Here is a 9,852-nt window from a genome sequence, read left to right as displayed (position 1 = left end):
TGTCAGACTGTCCAGAAGAGAAAAGTAATGAGTTCAATATTAAGGACAAGCTAGCTTGGGGGTTGTTCTCCAGAGGCTGGTGAAGTATTTTCATAAATCAGGGGCCACAATTTACACAGAGGGGCCAATGATATATCAAACATCCATGTCCAATTCCTGATTCAGTAAGATGCACATTTAAAGATTCAGTGTGTAGAATTTGGTGAGATGTAGTGGTGCAGTTGCATATTGCAGCTGAGTTCCCCTCACAGCTCGCTCCCCTTCCAGACCAGCTCCTGATGTAAATATAAAGTATTTAAATATAAGGGGCTCATTTAAGGGGGAAAGAAGTCCACAATTTTTAGAATTAAGATGAAACACACTAGTTAAAACATCAGTAGGATTATTTCATATTCATTTTCTGCCAATCGATCCCTTTCACCAAAATCTTACACACTGAACCTATAATTCATTCCATGTTTACTTTTAGCTCCATAGCTTTGAACACACACCATTAAATATATTTTGAAATTTTGTTCTCGTTCAAGCACATTGTGTTCTTCCAAAAAACCTGGAAAATAAAAAGTTATTAGTTCATTTAGACAACTGACAGGACATTACCTCAGGAAACATGCAGCTGAACTGGGTGAGTTGTGTGATGCAACATATGATCGATATTTAAATACCCATATATTAGTCTTCACTATACCTGACATTCATGGTCTCAATAGCTGCTTCTTTCTGATATCTCTGTCCCAGCTACTATAATGGGGGAAGGTTCCTGATGCTCACAGAGGAATCAGGGCTCCTCCTTGGTTTTCACATCATGGACCATAGAAAGAATTCATAAAATGTTGTTGTGGGTCCAGGAATTTTTTCACTTTCTTTAAGATTGCGAGATGAGAGTGTTTGATAACATTTTTGATGATTTCTCAGGAAATAATTTATGTATCTTGACTGAAAAAGAAATCAAGCATGATTGGTGCAACTTGGTTGAATTTAAGGGGACTGTTGGGCCTTGGTGGAGTTATGCACTTTACTCAGTGGCATTGTAGTTTGATTATAGGGCCTAAAATTCCCACCAAGCTTATGTTTTAAAGCTGTGTTATGTTTGCAAGACATCCACAGTGAGCAAGAAGCGAATCGGAGATTTGTTGGTGGTAAAATCCGCGAGTGCATCTGCAGGACTGTTTACTCCCTTTGTCTGTGTCTCTGTTTGGCCTTTTTAGACCTTCTTTTGTCTCAAACTCTGAGGCTGTGTTAGAGCTGTGCTGAACCGGGATGGAGGAGAACAACATGTTCCTCTGAACTACCCCCTGACCCCAACCATCCTGAGACTGAGACAGACTCCTGCAGTACACCAGCCAATCCACTGGTCAGTTACACTTTCTGAAAAAGTGAAAGTAAAATTCATTAAATACCCTGAAATCAATGAATTTATTTTTAATTGTAAAAGATACTTCCTGTTAGTGGCTACACTGAAAAAAATAACTCATTGGGTGAACTCAATTCAATTGTATCTCCAACTCAATTTAATGAAATCCCTGCAATATAATTTCTTGTCATTAGTCCAACTAATTTCTCTCACATAAAGCTAAAATAACATTATTACATTAACTAGTTGATTAGTTAAGTTGATTTACATAACACCAACTTATCTTTTTTAAAGGCAGCTAAAGTAAAATATCGACATAGATGATGTGAAATTGATTTTAGTTAGTCCAACACAAAATTATATAATTGGAAATTAATAAGGTAATATTGCTTTTCATCTGATCCCCGTTTAGACGCATGAGACAAACCTTGTTTGAGTTTTTTTTTTAATTTTAAAATGCTCAGAAACTGGCATAGTAAAAACCAACCAACATTGAAAACTTTTTTGTTTGTTTTACAACAAATATCAAGAAACAAACTGATCACGAAATAAAAGCAACACAATCCTGACAGTAATCCTGAATTCAACATCAATACATATATTTTTATACTTATAATATATTAACTTTTACTTGAATACACTTTTCTTTAATGCTAAACCTTTTGAAGTGCACTGGAAAGAACAGTACAGACCAACAGAATCTGGATTTAACTCATTATAACTCATTAAAGCAGTAATTTAAATGTAGCTTCTAATCTGTAACAGAGTGACTGGCAGCATTAAGAGGTCATTCACAACCAATGAAAACTATAATAAAATCGTGTTTATGTCCATTTGGCCTGAGTTGAGAGTCATGAAGGTGACAAGGCAGCAGTACAAAAGTGGTGTAGAGCAGAGACAAAGTCACATAGATGGAAAGGGGAAGTTATGTGGACAGAATTTCCATATGTGAACATACTTCTCCCATACTTTGTCGGCTGTGTTTCCCGCTCATGCAAACAACTTTATTTTCAGCTGCTGTATCTTTGCATAGAGCTTGTGCCAATTCAAATTCATTTCTGAATAAACTGGAAAGTGTACTTGAGGTTGTCTGGAAAGCTCAGATCAAGGGCATTAATGAGCCCAAACAGCATGATGAACCCCATTATCACCCTTCCTAAGTTGTCCATGACTTTGATGCCTTCAATCACGATTCCCACGTCCTCTGGCTCCACATGTCCATCTCTTCAGATAGTGTATATCCACATGATTGCGAGTGCAATGTCCCTCTCTGCACCCTCAGTGGCGGAGGCCTAAACAACCCAAATACAAAACACTTTTTAAGTACAATGCTGAACAACGCAATAGAAAATTACAAACAAAAATATAAAGTAGAATTCTTACATGAACTGCAGTTTGAACTTAGTATCTGATAATAATCAGATACTAAGTCATAATGATGACACAGAGCCGCTGCCGGTGAGAACAACTGACAACCGTGACACGGAGCCGTTCAACGGTGGCGACGTTGTGCGGACGTTATGCGGCCGGTGTGTGGCTATATCAGCTCATAATTCCTCTACATATGACACATTTCGGCTGCTAAAAATGCCCGTGGCATAACCCTTGTGTTGTCCCTGCTTCCACCGGGCTCTTGGCCCCCTCACATAGCCCACCCCATATTAAAACGCACACGTAGCGCAATAGACAAGTGAGCAGCCCTTGCAGATGTATTTGTTACACCCGCGGCACATGGTGTGAGTTTTACAGTCCTTTTTCCTGGGGCATATCTGACACCTCTTCCTCTTACTCGCCCCGAGTGGGGCTGCTGCTAGGGCTATGGAGGAGGCCGGACACTCGGGTCGAGCGTCGGAGTCAACAGCTCTCTGTGCGGCGGCGGCTTTTACAGCCTTCACAACCGCGGCGGACGCGTCCGTGCGGGGGATGCGCTCCCTTCGTGCGATGAACAGAGTCACGAGAGCCTTTCCCAGCTGCTCTAGGAACACCCTCCGCTAGTTCCGCTTGCCCGGCATCCAGTCTGGGTTGATCTCTCTCCATATCACGAAGGCGTTGTAGGAAGAGACGTCGAGAATGTTGTGAAAGACGACCAGGGGCCAGCGCGCGGTCATCCTCCTGCAGCTGTACGTTCCGATCACCTTGTGAACTTGGATGAGAACACCTCTCTTCCCTTGACCGCGAGCAGCCCGGTCGGGAGCTCGGGCTTGTTCTTCCGAACAGTGCCGACCTCGATGAGCTTCCTCTCCAGGAGCTGCCGCGCGAGTTCATAGGAGGTGAAGTAATTGTCGCACGTGACATTACGACCATGCGGAACCAGTTGCTCGTCCACGGTCACTTCGGGCCCCGGGTTGTAGAGGTGCGGTAGCCGCGACACCCACGCATCCCAGACCTCTCGCACGGCCGCCAATTTGTACGTGGCTCGTGTCGTGGGTCTCGTCTCGCGGTCGTCGAAGCGCAGCAGTCTGGAGTACGTCTGGAAGAGTTTTAGGCGCATCGTGGCACGAAATATCGCCCGGCCGCTCTCGGAGTCCCACAGGCTGGCGGCGGCCTCGCCCCGGGACCTGTACACGCCCGCTAAGATCAGCAGCTCTACGTAGGCGCGCAGGTCGGTCTCGTCCATCCCTTTCCATTCGTCACCGTATTTTCGACAACCCTCCTGATTCGTCATCTCCATGATGATGTTCTCTACCGTCGGTGTGATGAACAGGTGGAACGTCGAGGTTAGGTCACCGGTGCGGGACGTCGCGTGGATCGTGGGGCCCCGGGGGACCCCGCTTTGAGCCGCAGCAGAGGAGGAGGAGGAGGAGGAGGAGGAGGAGGAGGAGGAGCAGTGGCCCTCCTCTCGGCCGTACGCCCTCGAGGACCATGTTATTTCCCCGTTTCTTGAGGGGAAGGTCTCTCTTTCCACGAGTCCGGTGGTGGTGGTGGTGGTGTCGCCGTGGTCTTGTCCTCCTTCTTCTTCTTCTTCCAAGGATGAAGAATCTGCAGAAGCATCACCCACTGGGTCGTAGTCTTCGTCACCGTCGTCGTCTTCGTAGTCACCGTCGTCGTCTTCGTAGTCACCGTCGTCGTCTTCGTCTTCTTCGCTATCGCCGTTGTCTCCGTCTCCGTCTCCATCCTCTCTGTCTGCTTCTCGGTCTGCTTTTCTGTCTGCTTCTCGGTCTGCTTCTCCATCTCCTTGTCCGTCCGCTTCTCGGTCTGGCTCTTTCGCGTCCTCTTCGGGTTCAGAGGATGGTTGCTGGGAGAATAGCTGTTGGAGAACCTGTTCTCTGGTGAAACGCTCCTGATGCGACATCGTGCCATGGTCCGGGAGAGAGTGGCACACTGAGACTTATATGTGGGTCTAATGTACCCCCCTTGATTTTAATTGGAATCAGGTGTGGGTCTAAATGACCCCACAGAGCACCACAGCGCCCTCTCTGGGGGTCTAAATGACCCCTCCCATGACAATCGAGAATGACAATCCATTGGTCTCAATTACCCCAGGAGAATTGGATAATGACAATCCTTGGGTCACCCTAACCCTAACCCTGACCGGCCAGGGCTTGCGTATGATCACACGCACGCACGCACACACGCACACACACACACACACAGACACACACACACTCTGGGTCAATTCGACCCAGGAACAACACAAGGGTTAAGACTAAAGACTAGTGGTTATAGACCTGAGCAAGTCACCACTGTAACTCACTTAAACCTTTAGTGAGTTACAGTCACTCTCACTCTGCAGCGAGGAAAAGGCGGTCATTACTAGCTAGCTAGCCAGATTGCCCGCCAATTCCGATTTGACTAAAAACCAAGCAAAAGTTGCCTGGATTAAGTTTTGACGGCTGTTGCGCATATTTCGGTCAATATTACGGAATGCACATTATTTGACAGCAGGAAACATTAGAAACTACAACAAAATATATTTACTCACCAAGGTTTGGTCTTCCACCTGCGGCAGTGACTCTGGCTTGCAGCTCAAAGCAGACTGAGAAAATGGCGGCCAAAGAAAATCGGGAGAATCAACCACTAGGGGCGGTCCCCCAATTAAACTCATTTATTTTGCGTTCATGAATGTGAGTGAAACAATTAAACTATTTAGTGTTACATCTGTAAAATATTAATGTACACTATTTAAATGGATATATATTAATAAAGCAAACAATATTTAAATTTGTCACCTCTAAGAAGGGCTTGAATAATTTTTTGGAGTGTATAGAAATAAAATAAATAAATAATAATATATTAGAGGAACAAACATCATATTATACAAACACAACCCTTCTGACTGATTGTCTCCTTGTGTATTTGCAGTTCATACTCAAACACGCAAACAAAAGCTTGTGTGTAAAAACCCTGGTCATCAGGGCATGGCAGCTCTCGGATGGAGAAAGGGCTCGAGCCTGCAGCCTGCTGGGCCTCCAACGTGCTACTGTAACATCTGTAAGAGACGCTCCTTCCCCACGAGGCTTCAGGGAAGGTAAGAGAGGGAGGGGTTAACTGTTCTACATATAAACTGTGCTTTTAGGAGAGTACATTCATAAAGACGTGTGGAAGAAGCAACCAACATATCTAGATCATGAGTACACACTAATACTCCCAAAAACATGAAGAAAGTGTTGCTGTTGATATACTGCATATAAAAACAAGATTCTACATGTTAGTGATAATCAGTAAAACTATCCCAGGGATATTCCAGCAACTGAGTGTTGTACCTCCATAAGGTTCAATCAATCAATCAAATGTTATTTGTATAGCCCATATTCACAAATCACAATTTGTCTCATAGGGCTTTAACAAGGTGTGACATCCTCTGCCCTTACCCCTCAACTAGAGTAAGGAAAAACTACTAAAAACCCTTTTAACAGGGTAAAAAGAACATAGAATCCTCAGAGAGAAAGTTGAGAGCTTTGTGTGAGACTTCAATGTTTCCTAATCTCTATAAACAGATTATGTGTGTGAAGTTGTTTAACTTCCTGTTTCATTATAAAGTTATAGTTTCATGGATTTGACTGTTGATGTCAGAGACAATTATTTCAAAAATGAACATGGAAGCAGAGGCCAAGGGAGGACTGTCTGTGACCTACATTTCCCATAATGCAACTTTAAAGCATTTTTCGTTGCACCTGATAACTTCCACCTCCTTTTAAACTCTACTCCCTCAGTTTATAATTCAGGGTTTCAGTTATAAATGTGTGTTTTTCAAACTCAAACCAAAGTAACCGGTTTACAGATCTTCTCACAACCACACAATGAAAACTGTTTTCACTGATGACTTTATATGAGTGTTAACGGTGAAGACAAGAGTCTTGACTGCCCCCTGGTGGCTGACTGAAGTACAGGCCATACACACTGCCCCCTCAATGTTAGTGGAGTGAAATCGATAAAACTAAAATGACTTGATTGACATGAAGAAACTTTGAGTGGAGATGCGTCATCCATGTTTATATACAGTTCATGGACTTTTACAGACTGAGTAAAACTTGTCATGGTGGGTAAACTGTGTAAACTAACACTAACTATGTTACATTTTGGAATGTCCCTTTTAAAATCTCAAATTTTGTTAAAATAATAGAATTGCAACGCTTGCTTTAAGCTTTCAGCCAAATATTATAGATCTATTCCAATGTGGCTTTGCTGCATGTGCACTGTCAGCCTGTCCAACACTGTTTTCTGTGGTACAGGAAATTTCTTCAACCTCTTCCAGGTCCATCCTGTTGTCAGCTGTCACTGCTGCTAAACTGGTTTCTTTGCTGTGGAGTAGATAAATAGAATTCATGTGCCACTTGGCGACCTGGTTCTTCAGTGGGCCCAATGAAAGAGCAAGTTAACTGGCTGCATTTCTGATGCCAGCTAAAGCATGTCTTTGTTGTTCGACCCAAAAACCAGCAAAGCCTTATTGATTTATTGGGGTTTGAATTTGAATCTGTAGTTTGGACGTTTTTCTGTGTCAAGTTAAACTTCATATTTCAGTAGTTGGCGTGATGCTAATAAGCATCTACTTTGTAGAGAAGAGGGTCTGTGAGCGGAAACTGTAAGGGAAAAGGGGGGACAATGTGACCATAAAAATAAAATTATTAAATTCAATATGTTTTTTAGATGTTATTAATCACTGCAAATCGAAATCTATGTGTCCTTAGATGCCAATCTTTTTTTTCTCCTAATGCCAATCTTTTAATTAAGAAAAACCACACCCCGCTCAAGCCAATCAGAATCGAGCAGCCGCTGCATCAGAAAGTTGCTGTGTGCCTGAGAAATAGCTCGCTACCTCCTGCTAAAGGCAAAAATGGACACATTTTTAAAAAGAAAAAGACCATCAGACAAGCAGACTAAAGATGACTCAGCTGCAAAACTGCCACAACCATAAAATACCACCTTGACATCTGAAATGAAATCTCTTCTTCCATTTGCCACCACATACCTCTGCGAGTCTGGCTTTTCTACATTGCAGGTATTGAAAACAAAGCACAGAGCATATCTACAAGTGGAGAATGACATTCGTCTGACAGCCATAAAACCTAGGATAGATAAAGTGTGTAGGAGCCACCAAGCCCACCCCTCCCACTAGTGAGGGACCAGGTATACACACAGAGACAAACATACTTGTATGACAAGCACTGTTTATAATGGGAGAGAGATACTGAATGTAAAGAATAACAAAATAGAAAAACTAGAATATATATGGATATATAACTGTGTTTACGGTTAATATTACTGTACAGAAATGACAAGGAATGTTTAAAACACATGACAAATTATTATTTATTAAAAGAAATAAGGGAAATATATTAAGAAGCTGTATGTTTAATTTTGGATATTTGGAAGTTTGGGAGCCCCTGGCATAGACCATGAGGTCCAGCTGGTAGACCTGTAGCTATGCTAACAGGTAGAGGCACATACATCTAGACAATACTGTCAATAACAGGATTTACTTTAGCTGTATTAAAATAAGATCCTATATGTCAGGTCATAGTGTATGTATGCAAATACATTTTTCAGATATTTCATCCACTGCCTGCCCTAAATTAATACAATCCATGATAATGATAATAATAATGTCCCATTGTTTCTCTCAGGATTGTGTCATGTATATGTGAAGCCATTTCACACAATCAGCAAGTGGTTGTGATCACTTTTAAACCCCAGACGGTCTTTTATTTGTGAGCTGATATAGAGAAAATATTCTTTCTTTCAGACTGTGTGCCAGTGTTGCATGGTTGTCTGCTATAAGAAACGTTAGTCTACTTTATTCTGTTTTAATACTGACGAAGGTGTGTGTGTGTGTGTGTGTGTGTGTGTGTGTGTGTGTGTGTGTGTGTGTGTGTGTGTGTGTGTGTGTGTGTGTGTGTGTGAATGCAGCCTACTTACATAACACATTTCATACAGAGGGTAAAGTTAATTCACTGACAGAGCAGAGGGATGTGGTGTCACCTTGTGTATTGTTTACAATGCAGATTATAACATTAGGTCTGGCAAAACCAGTAGCTGAGACGCAAGGTGATGAAAGCGCCCACAGGGGGCACTGTTTCCCCACCAACGATAAAGCCCTTCGCCTGCCCAACGCACATTAACGGAGGAGCCAGCAAGCTGCCCCAAAGAAGTTTATATATTAACTTGATACCACTTTTAATGTCTTGGAAATATACAGAAAACAGGAAGCTATTGCCACAACATATAGTCATTTTGTCTGTGAAGATTCTAAGTCATCCAGGTCATGGTTGTCCAAGAAAACTTGGTTCGATGGCAACTGGACTTGGATGCAGATACTTGTGTAGCGGGGGAACACTAGGACCCAGGCACAATTTGGCAAATCAAGGGAGAGCATCTCAGCAGTTAAAAGGCCGATTGAGCACTGGTGTGTGTCAGCATTCATTCCTGCTCTTGTGATCATGCCTGTGCACATGTCCTTGGTAAGCCAAACAAACTTTTGTTTTAATCAGAAAAGTGTGATTGTTGGGGTAATGTAGGGGTGCAAATGCACCTGGAGGTATTGGAAGTTTAATGTAAATATTGAATGTGTTGAGGTTTGTCCAAGAAAACTTGGTTCGATTAAGGGCTTAAGGGCAGAGGATGTCACACCTTGTTAAAGCCCTATGAGACAAATTGTGATTTGTGAATATGGGCTATACAAATAACATTTGATTGATTGAAGAAGGTTTTACAGAGTCAGAGGTAATTCGCACTGTGATTAAGATCATAAAACCTGTTACATTTAGAGATATGTTAACTAACAAAAGTGATTTAACTGTTGAGTTAAAGTGGTTTCTCCATGTCAACATACACGTGCCACTGTTAATCAGCAGGAACATCCTGAACTGTCCTCTGTTGGGCCAGGATTTCTTTAAGTAATTTAGTGGGAATGGGATCTAAGATACAAGTTGTGGGTTTAGAAGATGAGATTATTTTTGCTCAGCTGATCAAGGGTGATCAGAGAGAAGCTGTCTTAATAATTGGTAAGATTCTCAGCTGTTTCTGAGATTTCTGTTCTTGATAGGGTATTAGTGCCAACT

General features: G+C 42.5%; 1 long non-coding RNA gene across 1 annotated transcript in view; it reads left to right on the top strand.

Annotated features, from left to right (window-relative positions):
- LOC117779210 overlaps positions 1-5,954 on the top strand; it is a 30,773-nt gene extending 24,819 nt beyond the window's left edge. The window contains exon 3 of the long non-coding RNA XR_004616952.1: positions 5,836-5,954. This is a non-coding gene — a long non-coding RNA (uncharacterized LOC117779210). The remainder of the gene's footprint in view (positions 1-5,835) is intronic.
- The last annotated feature ends 3,898 nt before the right edge of the window (positions 5,955-9,852 follow it).

Source organism: Hippoglossus hippoglossus, chromosome 18, assembly GCF_009819705.1.
Source record: "Hippoglossus hippoglossus isolate fHipHip1 chromosome 18, fHipHip1.pri, whole genome shotgun sequence".
Classification (NCBI taxonomy): domain Eukaryota; kingdom Metazoa; phylum Chordata; class Actinopteri; order Pleuronectiformes; family Pleuronectidae; genus Hippoglossus; species Hippoglossus hippoglossus.
Note: the sequence above shows the minus strand (reverse complement) of the source record. Positions and strands in the feature narration are given on the sequence as shown.